General features: G+C 32.4%; 1 protein-coding gene across 4 annotated transcripts in view; it reads left to right on the top strand.

The window, feature by feature from the left end:
* LOC130444236 (inactive dipeptidyl peptidase 10) overlaps positions 1 to 18,072 on the top strand; it is a 217,597-nt gene that overhangs the window by 109,933 nt on the left and 89,592 nt on the right. Inside the window, exon 1 of one of the 4 annotated variants that reach the window (XM_056779298.1) lies at positions 3,802 to 4,053. The exons of 2 other annotated variants lie outside the window; for them this stretch is intronic. The gene's annotated coding sequence lies outside the window, so the exon portion shown is untranslated. One more of the 4 variants, XM_056779299.1, reaches the window with a different exon arrangement.

Genomic DNA, 18,072 nt, shown 5'->3' with positions numbered 1-18,072 from the left:
TCAAAATTATAAGTGATTACTTTAGGCACACCGACTTGATCCTGAAACTCTTTCTTTAACTGCGAATATCTAGTGAATATTCACATAAAAAATATTGGATAATTCGAATATTTTTTTTATTATTAAATATTTTAGCGGTATTTTATTTAATATTAACAAATATCACTGCCTGAGAAAGAGTTTAAGCTAGCGACTCGTGGTTACAAATCATCCCTCAACGAGGAGGATCAACCTAATTCACAATTAACCAACTTTTTCTATCTCATATTATGTATGTATGATATAAACTACGTCTACTCAAATGAATTCCAAATAAATTTATTTTGTGCTGATATTATTATTTTTTTTAATTGGGTACTAATATCCGATTAATTTTTTAACAACTGCTTTTTCAGTTAATTCTGTGTTAAGTTAATCAATGAGAGAAAAACGTAAAAACGTAGTGTTTTTGCAGAGCTGACGAGCACTTTCAGTATTTCATTTTTTAAAATTGAACTCCAGCAATGAAAGATCTCAAAGGAAGTAATTTTTAATCAATCGCAAGCCAATAGTAACATTTTAAGATTTTAGCGTGGAAAATCTCCGAATAAAGTGGTACTTAATTCATTTATCAAAAGTTTTAATAGAAAGTATACATTTTCCAATCATTTTCTGATTTTTTCAGACTCTTTTTATTATATATATGTATTTAAAAATATAATTAAAATACAAATAAGGTAGATGGGATGAAGTTTTCTTAAAGAGCTTCTCCACTAATATAAGTTTGTAGGAAGTAGGTCGAATCGAACGAAGAGGTTATTTCGCAAGAAAAGGAAGTTGCATTACCGCATACGAGCATCAAGTCTCTAATTCTACTGTCTTGAAGAACTTCAGTTGACGGCAGTTTTTTTGCAAAATTCAATTTAATGGTTTCTCGAGTTCTCTAATTTGCTGCTGGATTCCGAGTTAACAAAGCAAAGACGCTAATCCATTCTGCTTTGTAAATTGTATTATGCGTGTAACAGAAATACGAAAATAGAATAAAATAGACAATTTATATATTGTCCTTAAAGTTTCATATTATTTTCATTTGAACGTATTAAAAACGTCAAGAGAACAAAACAAATAAAGGAAATAATTATCATTGTCAAGTGAATTATCATAAATTATATTGTGAATCAAGTAAGGAATGACTGAATCTTACAAAACCCCAGAAACTAAGCGGCAATGAAGGTATTGGGGACCCAGTTTGTCCCCAACGAAAGTTACCTCTAGAACAATCGATGAGTATTACCTTATAGCCCTACTCTTAGAGATTTTGATTTCTTCTGATCCCAGAAATCTTTTAACGATGATGACGATCTGAGTTACCACATGGTTAAAAACACAGGTATCAACTTTCTTTGGAGAAAATATACACGATAAGTGATTACCAAATGTAGGAAGCTATAGAAAGAATCAATTTAATAATTGTAGATTTTTGTACAATAAATAGTTTTTATGTATCCGTACACGTATTTTTTCATATATCCAAATTTTACTTTGTCGAGAAACCTCGTATATTTGAAATTTAGATAACGAAAATGAGAAATATATCAGTTTGTTGGTGAATTTTAGTAGCTTCAGGTTGATTTAACATCATAGCCACATTATTGAATCACAAAAGACAGTTATAATAAAAATTTGCCGAGGTAGATAACCCTAGAGGGCGCAGTCCCTACAGAATGGAAACTTGCTCGGACTCAACCAATAATAAGCAAATCTTGAGTCTGCTAACATCTTCAGCGACCATCAATACTGATTTCGTAAATATAAATCAGAGATCAGAGATCTCATTGGACTGAAGCTATAAAAAAATATGGCGAATCCAGAGCAGTCGCACCGAACAAATTGGAAGCGTTTGAGAGGTTTTGCCATGCCAACCTTCTGAATAAGTTAATATCGTACGGTTTGTCGTCCTCCCTCATCGAATAGCTTAATAGCTTTAACTCAGAGAGGTCTGAGGACAACGCTGTTGTTCCCCAGGGATGCATCTTGTCTTCTCTCTTCTCTTTTTCTTGTACTTCAACGTTCTACTCGACAAAGCTGCAAACCTAAAATATAGCTTCGCCGACGATAGCACATTAGTTCAAGTCAGCCGCCCTAATAAACTTTGTAAACACCCAAATCCGTAGACAGCAACAGATCATCACCAGCAATATCAATTTCAAAAACATTCTGGATTGGGATGGAAGCGATGTGATAGATTTTAATGAAGGAAATACCCAGTCAGCTGTTTTTACGAAGAAGGTCAGCACTGTATCTCAGGATGTCTGGACATAAAACATCACTACCATCGCAAATTTGCTTTTTGAGTGTTGAGATTGGGAGAAATATGTTCTGGCTTGGTCACGTAGCCGAATTAACTAAGGTAGCTTTACCAAAAAGTCAAGATAAAAAAGGTATATACACCGCAACAGATTCTGATCCTTTAAAAGCCCAGATACTTCCATCTTTGGATTTTTGCTCGCACATTTGGAGCTCGGCTTCAAAGCATACCCTTAGGATGCTCGACTCAATACATAAGGGAGTAATACGATTAGGAGATCCAGAGTTGACTAGTAACTTAGATAGATTAGAGCATAGAAAAAAGATCGCTGAACGGACTCTATTTGACAGATACTACCACAGTAGATGTTCTTCCGAACTGACCAGCATAAACCCACCTAGAGCAGTATTTGCAAGACCTACTCGACAGTCAGACGTGCCTCATGAACTAGTTCGCCTATTAACGTCCAGAACGTCATATCCGGACTCTTTTCTTTGGAATAGTGCAAACCTGTAAAATCGGCTACCAAACACGTCTTTCCCGAACACTACAACCTACAGAAGTTTAAGATCAATAGAACCCTTGAGTATATTAGGGTTTATCCTCTTGAGGATTTAAAACAAGTTTCTGTAACGAATAGTTTGATCCCAACAATAAACGTTACCATTTATTAATAATATTCATCTAAATAACAGCAAATTATTAAATAATGCAATTCACTAGTCTAATTTCGATAGTAGTTTACAGTCACTTTAAGCAAAAAAAACGAATCAATTATTTTCTATTATACACAATCTTATACATTTTATGTCACAAGAAACAGTAAATTTGATCTGAAGTAAATTGCAGTTCTAGAATATGTAATACTATATTATTATATTTATACAGACAATAAATTTTATTTCTATACTTAGACAGAAAAGATATTAGCAGTAACTTTCTAGAAAAAATACATACGTAATACTTTGACGACGGTTATACTGATTTGTTTACAGTATATGATAGGACTGCATTCTTAGTAGAAAGCTTCATAGTAATAGTTGTTGATATTTGGCTTTTGCGCCCTTTTATATAACATCTAAAGTCTCGTTATTTGATGACTATCATCTAGTATGTTTTTATTCTGTTTGCTCAAATCAATCCTAATACACGTTAAGGTTTTTGTGTTTGTATAAACTGTTTTAGGTTGAATTGAAAAAATGTTAAAATCAATTAAGAAAAAGCGTAAGAAATAATTTATACTACAACTTGAAATCACTTTTTTCCAAAACGTCTCGTGAGTTATTGTCACGAAGTTTAAAAAAACCGTAACAATGAGAAAAAAGGTGCTACCAATTGAATGAGTGTGTATTAAGTGTTTCTATATTTAAACCATTGGACGGAAATATGTTTTCTTCCGTGTTTCCTAAAAAATACCAAATTAAACAATATACAGAACACTCCCCTTAGTTTTCATATACTGCAGTATGAAAAAGCCGGCAGGCACGCCTACCAAAGTCAGCGGCAACTCGAGCATTTACAGTGAGACCGCAGTGTAGCAAGCTCATAGCCAGGACTGACAACAAAACGTTCAAAGCTTCGTGATCGGCCGCCGCGCACGGTCCCGGCTTTCTCTCGAGCTTTAAAAAGAGCTTTTCGAATTATTTTAACCCGGGAATTACGCTAGTGATGCTTCCAAGTCTTGAATATAGTTTCACGATTTTCTGGATGTGGTAACATGGGATTCACTTCTAAATGCATGGATCCTGGATCTGAGATTTTTATTGGTACTGATATGTTTTGTTGGTATGGTGTCCGTCAAGTTATGATTTTTCAAAAATATTGTATACTAACGCAATATTATTTTGATATTCATTTATATTCCACTCTATAATATCCATCAGTTTTTCTTAACAGAATTATGTCACGTATTTTTTTCTCATACGTGAAGCATTTTTCGTTTATATAAATTTATTTATAGTTTCAAATAATTAAATTATTTGGAAATAATGGAGACACACAATTTATGATTAAATACTAATTATATTATTTAAGTTAAATTTTTTAAAAAATGTGTTAAACCAGTGATTGAGATAGGAACAGAAATAATTTATTGACTTACAGTTTAAATGGATTTATTTCATATCTACTTCAAGTGTTGGAATCACTTTTATTCATAAACATTTCAGAAAAAAGTAGATAATAAAGAAAAATCTGATGAACCGAGTGGCTCTACAATTTCATTTGTACCATTCAATTCTTTCAATTACAGTTCAATAATACTTGTGAAATTTTTCAATTACACTTTAATTTTTTAGGCCAAATGAAATTAAATTTACTTTTGGCTGAGATTCATATATTTTTCAGTTGGAATTCATATTTCCAAATATTTTATCTTTCATTGGTTCTATTAAATGTTATGTTATTATCATCAAATACGAGGTGTGCTAGAAAATATGTTTGTCGAATTTTCATAACCGCAATTACTAGTTCTATATCTAGATACAAGAGTTAACAAGTTTTTACCGACAGGTCGATCGACTGCTACTATAGTGAGCTCGTATTTGCAGTATGGATCATTGATACTAAGTTTTGCTTCAAGTTGAAAAAATGTCTAGAGAACACTAAGGTGGTAATTTTGAAGACTATTTACAAGTTTAAATGAGTCGATTAAGGACGAGAAACGGCCGAGACGTTAGTAAAAATTAAAATGTATTGGATGTGTTCAAACTTGTTTCGTCAATAAGTCGATTATTTGTGAAAAATTATCTATTTATAATACCAAGTGCTTTTGACCACTAAATATCTCGTAGGTTTCTACATCCGCTTTAATCACCAGATTTAGTACACTGTAACTTCTGACTGTTCCCTTACTGAAACACTGAGATGGTCTCAACAAAGCTGATTTCAAATTTTACGCTTTTTTTAAAAAAATAATTCGGAAATTTACCGTATATTTGATTCCACGCGCCTGACCATTCCAATGAAATATGATGAATGCGATACTTGAAACTGTGAATAAAATATGGATTTCACAGTTTTCTTTTAAGTGTAGATAATAAAAATTGAAAATTTTGGAAAAAATCCCTTCCAATGATAACATATATACTTTTCCGAATAAAAGTAGTTGTATAGATCTGGGAAAACTTACGTGTATACATTGTATTACCGAATCCCACTAATACAACTTAAATGGGACTTTACTATTTTTTATTCTGCATATTAGGTATAAATATATATACATATAAATATAGTATGTATTACATACAGAGTGTCATAAAATGGTACGCCATATTCCGGGGTCAAAAATAAAATTAATGCAAATGTTAAGAAAAATGTTATGGCATTTCTATAATGTTTTCTTATCACAAGCAGTTTTGAACCCACTACAATTTAGTAATTATTGTAGCTTAATAAATCATCTTCAACATTTTTTTCTGCAACAAAAAGTTCATTCAAAAGTTCTATCGAGAAGAAGAATATTTTTCATTGTCCTTAGTTTTGTTAGTTGTATTTTTAGCTGATCAATATCAAACAGTTGTTTTAATAAAAAATACTACCGATTGTTCATTTCAAAATTATTACAAAAACTAGAAAAATTTTTGTTAAAACAATTTAAACATTTGCAGAAATTGCATAATTAAGTTTTGTCAGGCTAGATTGTGGTTTCACATAATTATTTTTGATTCTGGTGAATGCTGAGGGGGTAATGCAGCAACTACAAGGAGTTTCGTAATATCGCAAATGGAATAGACTCAACTATTGACAATTTATAAGAGACGAGTGCCACAACTTGCTAATGATAGTAGTCGTCAAAAAACTTCATTATGTTGGTCATATAATAACTTTGCATTTGCAACTAATTCTGGTATTAATTTCACAACAGAAAGGGCATAACCAATCACCATAACGTGTATATATAAAACGAAGAAAATCTTCAAACAAAATCTATTTAAAACCAAAAAATTTTTAAAATCTGTTACTGGACAAGCATTGCGACTATTTCTTCTAAAGGATTTTTTTTATCTAGAGTACTTGGAAGATATAAATTTAGGAATAAGGCGAAATATGCGATATTTAGTGTAAAAACATTGGGAGCATTTGCTAGAAAATATCTTTTCGGTCTCTATCCCAACGTTGGATTGAAAGGAATCTTGATGCACTTATTGTCCACCCAGTAATACGGATTTCAGACCTGTTAACTTTTGCTAATGGAATTTTATGCAAGAGAACGTGTATTCTGGACATATAAAACTGATACATTTTGTCAAAACTAATATTTCCATAAATTCTTTTTGAAATACTCAGTTTTAATTAAATTTTTGAGAGATAATTTTTTGAAAAAACGATTAAGCGCAATTTCAAAGATGATACATTCAATAGTAGCACATAAAAACTTTTCGGAAACTATAATAGGGTTAATTGTTCTTCAGTTTTAAATTTTTTCTTAGTAAATTTTACACAATATTATTTCAAAATCATCGATGAAAAACTTCTAAGCTGCCGTCTTTTGAAATTCTTTGAATTTCCTCTTTATATGCATCACTTTCGTGGATATTTGAGGTTATTATGGACATTCATTTTAGATTCATACATAACATGAGAAAATAAATATAAAATCACAAAAAATGGTGGAGGAAATACCATATATTAAACGACAATGGTGTACTATTATCAAAAATGTATCATCCAACTGGCCGATGATAAATTACTTAAGTTAACATTTCATAAACCGTATCTGTAGTTCGTTAAATAAATCTCGGGTTCATTTTGAAGTGAACACGAATAATATACATGTTTTACATCTCTAATCTGCTAAAATACCAGGAAAATGGATGAATTGTCCCGTTAAATACTGGATAATTTACATTTTACACATTCGTTTGGATTGTTAATGGGTTGTTAAACTGAAATTATCCAAACCAATGGATATATTTAGACAGCGAATAAGTTGAAAAGCTACCGCGCGATCTTCAAGTCTAATTAAATTCGCTAGGGGAGAACATGAAATGAAGCAGAAAAAAAATTTTCATCAAAATCGTGTTGAAAAATGCTTTTAAAATAACTATATAGTGATGTTAGAAAGCGATATGATTAATGTTTTGAAATAAATGGAAGTTTTGTAGGAACCATTATAGACCGGTAAATATGCCACGTCGTTTATTATCAGATTATCGATGTCTGTACTGCAGATTTTATGAAAAAATATTACGATTTGATTGGTTTATGGAAATACTATAGCTGATAGATACGATCTTTAATTATCTATAAAAATTCTAACTCGTTTTTATTCGTTTTTGGCTGTTTAACATTGTATATTGCCCTCTTCTTCCATGCTTGTCTGGTTTTAGCTATATTTTTCGACAATTTCCTATCATTCTCGAGGTTTCTAAATTGTTATCCTTGTCAAAGATTACATTTCTGATAAGGAAATCCTGCGAAGAGGGTACATTTTATTTTGTTTCCTAGCGAAGGAAATTCACTTAGGTACAGAGTTTTAGACTTGTTAAGTCATCATCATCATCACTATCAATTAAAACCTTCGCTTTTCCTTCCGAACATCAACCTGGAACATATCACTTCGAGTTAGGCTCCTCTATCACTCTTCGGAATCGCTTCTTCTTTTCTGACACTTAAATCCGGTCTAAATTAACCTTTTTGGTTCGCAAAACCCCTTGAATGTATTGAGAAACCAAATTTCAATAGTTTCTTTGTTTCAACATTTTAACCAGGATAGTATCTGCTGACAGTTCGCCGATGTGCGACTCCAATTCCCCATTGTTCATTGTCCAGTGTGCAGAGTATCATCCTGTACTTTATCGCTGTAGAGGCGATTACCTTTTACACATAGTGGTGCAAGTAACCGGACAGAAATTGTGTAATGTAATACACAACTCCGTCATGGTGTGCTTGTGTCCAAAGTTTCACACGTGGTATCAATCACTTGGTTCACCTTCTTCTTTGATAATGCTCCCTAGTATTTTGTCATTCTTCTTTCGTGCCAATCCTTTCTTCCTGTGCTATTCTCACCCCGAAAACCTCTCCCGGTCTCAGGTATGTTATAATTTTTCCAAAGTTTCACCAGAATAACTCCCGCATTCACTATTTTGGATGATCATCCCATAAGCTGAAGCGACCCTCTTTACACCTACGCTAGCTTTATTATATTGCTGTATTCCTTGGACCGGACTACACCTCAGTACCATACAAAAGTATCGACTAGAATATGCCCATCAGCAACCGTGTCTAACTACCGTTTCAACGACGTTCAACCTAGTTAGCGCGGCAACACATGTTGTGGTTTTTTCAGTCGCAAGGCTTCTAATAGTTTTTAGTAAACTAGGAGTGGAACTGAGATCAAAATTAAAAAAAAAGCATTCGAAAAGTTCATTAATGGTAACATCAACAACTCAAAAAACATCTATGTAATTATCAACTTTTTAATAATTGATCTGCAAAGAGTAGGTACATTGTAACGTCGAATGAAGTCACCAACAAATGTTTCAAAACCTTGTTTTTAATGTTCAATAATTTTTCAAATGAATGTTTCATGTATAGCTGGAAATATTTGCGGCAGAAAAATTTCTGTTCAAATTATAACTGATAACTTTTAGTAGTCACCCTAATTGCACTTCCAATGATGATATTAATACTTTCTTTAACATCACAGCTGTCGACTTACATCCCAGTTGGCGTTGTAAATCTAATGTAATGCCTCTATTTGTGTACGTACATCGAATCGCTTGTCTCGTATATCTCTCTGGATCGTCAAATTCAAGATAATGTTCAATTTGCAGTACAGCAATCACTTGATTGATGTAATTCTCCATTTGTACTTAGAACGCATATACTGCTTCACTAAATGTGAATATTTAATTGCAACCAAAATACTTATAATGTGACGCCTTGTCCTAAGGAAAATGAGGGGCGTTAGCCCACATTGCAGACCCCTTTCTTAGTACATCGTTTTGCATCCCTTTGATCACCAGTAATAATTTTGATAATGAAATATACTTCAGTTCGTCATTCAGAATTAGGCACTCAATTGCTAATTATATGTTAGAATGCTTCACACTGCGCCATACGATATTTATTTTTAGTTCTTTATCAAACTCTCGAATAGTGAATAGTTTGTATTAAAAACGATTTTTTCCACTTTGTTTAACTAACTAATTTTCACTTTCAAATAGCTCATACTAGTTTGGAAACTATAATTACGAACTCGTCTACAGCATGGACCATGAAGCAAGTCTTGTTCGATTATGATAAAAAATCTAAAGTGTAAGAATGCAGAGATTCTCAGAAAGACTGTACATATCATAATAATACATCGAAATAGTTAATATTTGGATATTATTGGATAATTATTATAAATAGTGAGTAGTGTAGTGTTTAGTGCAGAGTTTATTGTTCCTATTGTAAGTGTGTAAGTGAATAAATTAAAAAAATAAATTAAGTAAGTGAGAAACACTGTATACATAACTCCATTCCATCGTTTAGAAACAGTTTAATTAAAAAAGGAAAATATTTCCCTACTATATTACCACCAACGAAAAATTATATTTTGCTATCTTCCTTGGAACATACTTTTAATAACACCAACTCGCATCCACCACTGGAGTAATAAGTGACAAGATTATAAATGGGTTTTGATTTTGTTGAAATCTAAATGTCACTCAAATATTTGAAAAGATTCTGAGTTTTTGCCAAATACTTGTTCTAGTTTGTTATTGAGGTTGATGATTGATGAAATTTTGATCTATAAATTATCAATTGTTTTAGGTGTGTCTCGTATAATTCACATTTTAGGGGGTTGATTTTATTACTTATATCGTTAATTTCGTTAAATCGTAAACTAGTTAAATTAACTTGAAGTGATATTTCGCTTATTGACTTCGATTAGGGTTTCACTGGGATATTTGTCACTCGATTTTCCACTTTTGATTCAAATAGTATTACCAAGTTGGAATTTCTGGTGATATTACACTGTACACAGATAAACCTCAGTCTCTGAAGACTATAACTTGGTTATCGAAATACGTGTAACATTAATTTCAGTTTAAAATGTTTTTTTCAACAATCTGAACTTCATTTGCGCTTCAAATAATTACTACTTGTCACTCGTTGGGGTCTGCTCCTTCGTTTCTTTTTTATCACTGTGTAATTTAGGTGTTGTCATTGTGATAACTCGACTTTAATTAAAAATTTTATTGAGTGTGAGGGATGAAGTCCTACCTCGTCAGTTGTTATGTATGCATCTGTATATGCGGAAAGAACGTCCCAATTTGTTAAATTTGCAAAGTTAATTATTGGTTGGAAGGATCTAGTTGAACGCGGAGGGTGAGTTTTAATTTTTTAGAAACCAGGTTCAATTTTGTAACAGTTAAAAGTGGAAAAGGAAAACACTTGTTCCAAAATTCTTACTCAATAATTTCAATATATTGTAATATATACGCGAAAACGCACATTTTCGATTATTGAATTATTGATAATATAAAATTTATCGATTGGTTGAGGACCACTTGATACCGCAAAATTTAAATAACAAATGTTCAATAAGGTTTGAATGCTTTAAGAGCAAATCAATATCGATGCTCCGCTAAAATGTGACCCAAAAAGTTTATTGTGTATTATGGAGATCGTTTTTTACCATGAAAATTTAATTTTCTGGCAAGCGTCTAAATCCGAATGGTAATGAATTGAAATGCAGAAATTGGGACACACTGAAAGCTTTATGTATATTCCACATTTTTAATGACTGAAATTTTTTATTAAGACTTATCCTCAATGGAAGCTTCTATCCTAAAAATACAACATACATACAGCATAAGCTTATTATGTAGAAACAGAGTGGAGTTGTTTAGTAATATTTGAAATATTCATCTTGGTCAAGAAATGGAATTAAATCGGGCGATGAGTTTCTACGACTTTTCGACGAGGATTAAACCAACAGCAGTGTGCCGATCAAATCTCTTCGATTTTTGATCTAGCACAACCTCGAGTCACCGTGTTTCACATCGATGCTGTACGTAAACTAATATTGGAAGATCGTTCTATAACATACCGTGAGATTCAGACCGTGTGAATGGGATTTATACTGAGTCGGGTACACGGCCGCACGCCATCTAACAGAACCAGCCATAAGATGCAACTAAATTTCTTTAAAAAAATTTTTTCGACCCTCAATTTTTCGAAAATTTGTATTTTTAATCAAAAATTATAATGAAAACAACATAATTAAGTCAATATTTTATGGAAATATGGAGGAAATGTTTCTGGAAATAATTGTTTTTCCAAATATTGAAAATTCAAAATGACGGCCGTGTGAATTGTATTTATATTGTGTCAGGTACACAGACGCACGCCATCTAACAGCACTGGTCATAAGTTAGTGTAATAAAAAGCTATAAAGGAAATTATAGGTGGGTCCAACTATTGAGTAACAACAGAACTATGCTTTAGATGTTTCTGAAAGTAGAAGTTCGTATTATTAGTCACTTTTGAAGGTTCTACTGCGTTTTGGATTATGGGAAAAGTATATATAAGGCAGGAGTTCATAGAAAAGAAAGTTTTGTTGATAATTGGAGATTATTTTCATTATAATTTTTGATGAAATTTCCATTTATTATATTTTTGATATTTTTTCAAAAAATTAAGAGATAAGGAATTTTTTTGAAAATTTTGTTTACACTGTTTATTAAACTACTGCTTTTCCTCTATAGCTTGGAAAAAACTGCATCTTGAAATTGTTTATATTAATAAAATGAATGGAGATTGAAAAAAATTTATATATAAATTCAATTTGAATGGGCGCCATTTTGAATTTTCAAAATTTGAAAACACCAAAGTTTTTAGGAACAATTCCTTCATATTTTCAGGTAATTTCAATTTGTTTTCATGATTTTTACTTTGTCATGATGAACAATTTTTTGCATAATCGTATGGCTGTCAAAAATATTTGTTCGCGTCGGATCCCGCTCAATTTCACAATCTCAAAAAAAAGTTCGTGTCTATTGGTGCAAAGACATTCAATCAAGGGGCTTCAAAAGACGTCCATAAGATCGCGACAGGCATAGAATCATGGGTCTATGCATATGAACCCCTAAACTGAACAAAAATCTAGTGTATGGGTTTTTCTAGACAAGCCAAATCCAACAAAAGTTTTCACTCACGAAGCACTTCGAAGTAAATGGTCGCCTGTATCAGAATAATTGGACATGTCGCCACCATTTTATTGAAGCATCGTAGATTCGTACAGATCGCAGAAGATGAAGCATTCTCCACCACGAGAATGCGAGCTCTCCCATATCGAATTTATCTGTCATCTGTCGTACAGTCGTTGTTTGACACTCAATGATTTTTTTTTCCGTACATCAAAAGTAAATTACGAGGTCAACATTTTTCTACACTTGAAGAAGCGGTTGATGCGAACAAATCACATGTTTTGGAGATACCTCAATCGGAATGCCAAAAATGCTTTGACAACTGATTCAAATGCATGCAAAAGCGTATTGATCTTAATGGAGAATATTTTGAAAAATATTTGTTTTTATTTGTCCAATTCAAACTTAAGTATCAACCTTCGTATTATGAATTATAATTTTGTTTTGTTTTGAATACATAAAACCGATAAATTTATCGAAATAGAACAGTGTAAGACACGTGAGAAAATTTCTCTATCTCGAATGTATGAAATATAGACTTAAGTATATTATTTAAATAAATTGACTCAGAGCTAATATTAAATCCCATTAGGAATCTATATACTTCAATTTTAAAGAGATAAAATGTAAGTTTTCACTTCATCACCGTACTTACCGTACATACATATGTGGAAATGTTTTCCAGATGTCCTCGAAAGAAAATGTATGCTAGAACGACGTTGATAAATATAACTGATTTTTCCTGTTCCTTGACCTTTTTTTTTTATATCATTCTAAATGCCCAACAAGCACGATATATTATAAGACCATTCAGATATATTTATTGTTTCACTCGTGTGTGCCAAAACGTCGAAAGTAATAATTTATTTAATTCGAATGCAGCGTGTCACGCTGACATTCATTTATCCGGAATGGCGAAAGCTATAAATGTATGAGCTAACTGGTTAATAAAATTAATACAAATTTCGTGTTGCAGAATTAATTTTTATTAATATTAATTAGGAAATTTGGATTATGAATAATAGAATTTCATACCTCTTAAATAGTAATAAATAATGGCAGAAAAGATGAAGTTATGATGTGATTATTTTGTATCTGAATTGAACAATATCAACTCACCACAATTTAAAGTCGGATGAATCAAACAGAAGATATATAAAATATAATTGAAATATAAAGGTCAGAAAAGGAAAAGTGGATGAAAACGTAGACACAACGAGCCCAAACTTATAAATTACAGTCAAAAAAGCAAATCGAGCAAAATGTACACAAATCGCAAATAATATCATACTATTTTCAAATGTAAAAGAATCCATATTTCTATTTAGTTGGTAAGTTTCCCTATTAACAACATATACTTATTTTTATTCAGCTATTTTTCGGCAGAATGGATATTGATCCTATTGTTGGATTGTGGAATAAACTTTTGTATCCCTCTGTTGTAGAACTGTGATGATTGTGAATTAAACCGGTTTCTGACAAACCTCCTCGAAAATACCTGTGATCTTCGAAATCGTGAAGCAATAGTTCTTTATCTCGCGCTCAACAAGATAACCATTGATGAGGGATGGTCGCCCACTCGATCTTCATCACTTTGGTTAGCTTCGAAAAACACCCTACACCAGCGACACACTCCTGGCATTAGCGCATCGGGAAACTTACTCTCTGGATGTGCCTCGTATTATAGCGTTAAAAAGAGATCATTTACCTAGTGTTTTCGAATATTGGATTATTTTAAGGAGTACCAGGAATAATACGTGACTGCGCCTTCTCGAGTCCTTAGCTAAAATATCAAGAGGTATCTGTTTAAGTACATACGTACAACTGGACATCAACGGTTTTTAACGAATGGAAAATAGAAAATTAAAGAAATGTTGGGTAATTATTTAGAATTTGGGCTCCACCACAAACACACTTGTAGGGTTATTTTTTAGTGCTCCGAAAGTACTTTAAGGGTGGGGGAGACACATATTTTCCGTCATAACACTCATTATCTTATGCATGTGTTTGTTACAGTAAAGCTTTTATTTGTATCTCTTTATTCACAACTCGGGACTTTATATATTTTTTTGAAACTACCTATTTTAACATTGTTTATTTTGCGCATCTTCCACATTCATCATAAATTTGAATAATTTCAGTTCTCTGTTGAAAGTGTAAACAACATTTTAATGCAATAATAATGAAATTTGACTAGCAGAATTAATCTTACAATAAAGTAGGTATTCGTCATTTTGGTGATAAAAAATGTATTTTAATAAACAGTTCAAGAATGCTATACCTGGACTTTTTTTCTACGTTTTCATCTGTACAGCTATGGAACATATAAATTACATACTTTCTTATATAGTCTGGTCAAATTAGACCAAAAAATAAGAGTAGCTACATACATTCCCATTGCTAAAAATCAGTAAAATTGTTTAATATACAATTGAAAATATGTTCGTGATTCTTGTTTTTCCCACTATAGTCCTGTGCGTTTTCATTTCGGCTACTCGATCATACTTTTCGTTTTGTTGGTTTTCTCTCTGGTTTCTATTCCGTATGTCATGATTGGCCTGATACAAGTCTTGTAGATCCTAATCTTGCTAAGCTTTCGCATGTATTCGTTCGCCCATATTGACTGCCTCAAGTTATCTGTCTTAACCAGCCCGATATGGCAGTTGCTTTGTTGATCTGGCTTCTTAGGTTCTTCACTGGGTCGTGATAACTCGACAGATCCATACCCAGGTATTTAAATTCTGAGACTTGTCCTGAACTGTCAGCTTACATCATACGGGCTCTCTAGCAAAGGTTATGCTTTTCGTTTTTTCTGTGTATATAGTCATGTTCATCGCTTGGCTGACCTGGCAGAATTTGTGTAGTTGTCTTTGAAGGTAATCCTGCGTTTCCACGAAAATAGCCGTATCGTTAGCGTAGCATACCATGCTGATTCTTTTATTCTGTCCCATTCGGTATCCCAAATTTAAAGATGATACTTCCTCTATAAGCCCGTCCATTGAGAGATTGAACAGAAATGGGATGAGGCTGTTGTCCTGCCTATTGCCTCCTGGTGTTGGTATCTCCTGCCTTTACTTTGGTCGTGTTGTTCGAATTGAGACTGCGGACTGCTCTGTGTTTCTTTCGATATCAGTGTATTTATGATGTCGGGTAGGCGGACACTATTAAATGCCTTGGTCAAATCGATGAAGCAGACATACGCGGGTGTTGTTTAACAATTATTATGGCGTCGGTCGTGGATCTGTTTCGTCTGAAACCTTGTTGTCCTTCCCTGTTCGTTATTTGTGTTTCAAGTCTTTCCTTTAAAATGCTAGTGAAGAGTTCCATGCTTATGTTAACAGCGTTATGCCCCTGCGTGTTCAGAACAATTTCACGAAAAAATTTCAAAATATAAAATCAATAAAGAAGTCACATAATAGTAACGATGATACTTATAACCATGAACGAAGCAATATAAAACTGTTTCAGTGTTACATTAGACTTTTTCATTTATTTAGAAAACCTCTAAATAAATTGCGTTCGAAATTATTCCAGTTAACCATACCTGACGTAATCCACCGCAATTCACCTGCTCTATAAACACTTGTCTCACTGAAGTTATTTCCAAACTTTCTACCCTCGATATTCATCTATTTTCCTCCGAATTATTGAATCACGTCGCATTTTGAATGAAACTTGAGGATATCTCATATATTATGGGATTAAACGTATAGTTTTCGAAATAATGATAATTTAATTTCCCCAAAATTACTTTACAATGACTCTGTTGGTATTACATTATAATCCAGCAAATACGTGAGCAGAGACAATATTAAGAGATGCTAGAACACTGAATAAGTGTCTGAAATAGTAAGAGGGTAGCTATTTTTTGAGATATGGCAACACTGATGTAAATATGTGACATCTGACATTTGTAATAGTGAACTTACTCAGGATCCAATCGTGGTCGCACTTCGCAACAGAATGAATTTCGTTAAGGTATCATTTGTTAATTTTAAGTTATTTCCTTTTGTAAAACTGGAAATTTTGAAATCTTGAATATTCTGGATCAATATTTTTAGTGTGGACATGTTCTTTTCTCCGCTAATTGTTTTTGAGTTTTAGAATTACAAAATATTTCCGTTGAGGATGTCCATAATTGTTCTGGATCGGTAACACAGAACACACCAGAGTTATGTCACTGGGAGAAGCTTAACCGACGCCATAGACAGCTGATAAGTAATAATCATCTTCAGAGACCTTCAGACGATGTGTCTCAACAACGGCTCCAAAAATTCTTACTGGGTTACCTGATATATTCACTCTCCTAGATTTGACTTATTCACTGAATATTTATACAGTGGAATTCATTCGCGAATGTTCGACTATGAGAAGTAATTTGCAAATAGTCTTACTAAAGATTCATTATTTGTATAAGGGTACATGATGTATATAATAGGATATTTATAAGCTGTCTACCTTGATACTTATTTAGTTTTTGATGACTTGGGCAGTAATTATCTCGACTACAAAATACACTCCTTCAAAATAACGAGGCTTTTTGAGTGAAAATTCTGTAGTTTGGCAATTACCTGAAGTAACTTCACAAAAGTTGTTATAAACTTCTGAAACTATTATTGTCGTACTGCTCACTTCCATTTGAAGACCTTTTGTTTTTTCTGATTTCTGTCGGAATATAAAAGATCAATAATGAGAATAATGGTGCCCAAAGCGTCTTTCGAAAATTATTTGATACAATTATTTCCAAAGAATTTCGTTACAAGAGTTAATTAAGTAAAAGGCAATAATAAAATCGCAGAAATGCCAGAACATTATTTTCCCCAGGAGTTGGTATAAATTATATTCACTTTATAATCTGTAGAGCATAAATGCCACTTTAATTGTTGTTTAAAGGAAAATTCACTTCTCTCATTAGGAATCCAGAGAGTCAATTATGCAACAGTAAAATGTATTTGTAAATTTTCATATTGCAATTATTTCGTTCTGTCATTCTCATTTATTTTTTCAATATGTTTTTCATTCATATTTGATTTTAATTTTGTTTAAGCTGATAATTAAATAGAGGCATTCTTCAAGAAAACTTTAGTTTCACTAATTAACTATTCCCAACACTTTCCCAAAGAAATATTTCTTTACACATTGTCTCAAATAGAAGCTTGGAAATAATGAAATGACAGTTTTACTTTTCTTGGTTGAGAAAAGTTGCGTCACATTCACCAATAATTCGGATTCAAATAAGTAATTACCAAATCGTAATTACGTTCAAATTTAAAATTTCAGTTGTAGAATTGTATGACAAATAAATTTTTAAACTTGTTTTAACTGCTCTGACAATTTATTCCATTCTTTTTTTGATTTCAGCAATCTCAAAGCCATTATTTTTAGCTTTATATTGAGTGGTCTATGTTGTAGAAATCTTCAACAATGAAAGAGGGTTAGAATTAACAGTAAAGAAATTACAGGCTTTAATTCTATCTTGTTCGATGTCATCCTTCGGTGACTACCGTTTTGAGGTTCAATTTCGTGCCTAGTTCAGAATTTATAACCCTTTTCTGTAGTTTATTTCATAAATGCTCGATAGGATGGTCAATTCATAACAGCAATTACAATATCCTGGAAATACGATCGTACGGAACCTGCAGT

Source organism: Diorhabda sublineata, chromosome 5 (genome assembly GCF_026230105.1).
Source record: "Diorhabda sublineata isolate icDioSubl1.1 chromosome 5, icDioSubl1.1, whole genome shotgun sequence".
Taxonomy (NCBI): domain Eukaryota; kingdom Metazoa; phylum Arthropoda; class Insecta; order Coleoptera; family Chrysomelidae; genus Diorhabda; species Diorhabda sublineata.
This window is presented reverse-complemented; position numbering and strand designations above follow the sequence as displayed.